Source organism: Lathyrus oleraceus, chromosome 5, assembly GCF_024323335.1.
Source record: "Lathyrus oleraceus cultivar Zhongwan6 chromosome 5, CAAS_Psat_ZW6_1.0, whole genome shotgun sequence".
Lineage (NCBI taxonomy): Eukaryota > Viridiplantae > Streptophyta > Magnoliopsida > Fabales > Fabaceae > Lathyrus > Lathyrus oleraceus.
Genome location: NC_066583.1, coordinates 344,945,764 through 344,947,163, shown reverse-complemented (window position 1 = coordinate 344,947,163; position 1,400 = coordinate 344,945,764). Strand labels below are relative to the sequence as shown.

Sequence of the window (1,400 nt, the reverse complement as noted above, 5' to 3'; positions counted from 1 at the left end):
CTGGTTCCTTTACTTCGTCAGTGGGTTTGGTACATTCCTTAGAAGTTTCGAGTTCACTCAATCTAGGGTTTGGTGGCTCATCATAAGCGTTCCCACTTCGTAGGGTAATGGCATTGGCTTGTCCTCTCGGATTTTGTTGAGGTTGTCCAGGGAATTGTCCTCCAGGTGTAGTCTGAGGGGCTTGGTTTAAAGCTACCTGAGAGATCTGGGTTTCAAGTATCTTAGTATGAGTAACTATTTGGTCAACCTTGGTTCCTAACTGAGTAATCAATTCGTTAACATGAATGTTTTGGTTCATGAACTCCGTGTTTGGTTGGGTTTGAGCGGTGATAAAATTTTCCATAATTTTCTCAAGGCTCGGCTTTGGTGGTACAGGTTGCATAGGTTGATTTGATCTAGGGGCTTGAAAACTAGGTCTCAGGGGTGCATTATTTTGAATAGGGTTATTGTTTTTATAGGAGAAGTTCGGGTGATTCCTCCATCCAGGGTTATAGGTATTCAAATATGGGTTCCCTTGGGTGTAGTTCACTTGCTCGGAGTGGGTTTCGTTTAATAGACTGCATTCTGCGGATTGGTGTCCTTTGGTTCCACATATCTCACAATCCGACGAAACTGCGGCTACAGTATTCGGGTTTATGCACATATGCTCGACCTTAAGGGCTAATGCGTCCATTTTAGCCTGCATCATGTCTATAGAGCTTAGTTCATGCACTCCTCCTTGGGCTTCCTTCTTCTCAACTGTCGCTCGTTCGACTCCCCATGATTGGTGGTTTTGAGCCATATCTTCAATGAGGGCACTAGCTTCAGGATAAGGTTTGTTCATCAGAGCACCGCCTGCGGCTGCGTCGATGGTCATCTTTGTGTTGTAATGAAGTCCATTATAGAAGGTTTGAATGATTAACCAATTTTCTAAACCATGATGTGGGCATGCTCGTAACAACTCTTTATATCTCTCCCAAGCTTCGAACAACGATTCTCCTTGGTTTTGGGTAAATCTAGTTATATGGTTCCGAAGAACGGCGGTCTTACTCGAGGGAAAATATCTAGCAAGAAAAACTCTTATAAGGTTATCCCAAGTCGTAATGGAATTGGGTGGAAGGGAATCTAACCATGATAGGGCTTTATCTCTGAGGGAAAAAGGAAATAGTCTTAAACGTATTGCCTCAGGATAAGCTCCATTGGTTTTAAAAGTGTCTGCTAATTGAAGAAATATTTTTAAATGTTGGTTTGGGTTCTCAGTAGCGAGACCCGCGAATTGTCTCTGTTGCACTAGTTGCAACAGGGATGGTTTAAGTTCAAAATTATTAGTTGGGATGGTTGAGTTTACTATACTAGAACTAGGTTCTTCATTAGATGGTTGAGCGAAGTCCTTAAGAGGTCTTTGGTTTTGATCTTCGGTC

The 1,400-nt window shown here is 42.6% G+C and overlaps 1 non-coding gene across 1 annotated transcript; it reads left to right on the top strand.

Annotated features, from left to right (window-relative positions):
• Window positions 1-911: 911 nt before the first annotated feature.
• Window positions 912-1,018, top strand: LOC127088857 (small nucleolar RNA R71). Its single transcript, XR_007790669.1, has one exon. It is a non-coding gene; the product is annotated as a small nucleolar RNA R71 (small nucleolar RNA).
• The last annotated feature ends 382 nt before the right edge of the window (window positions 1,019-1,400 follow it).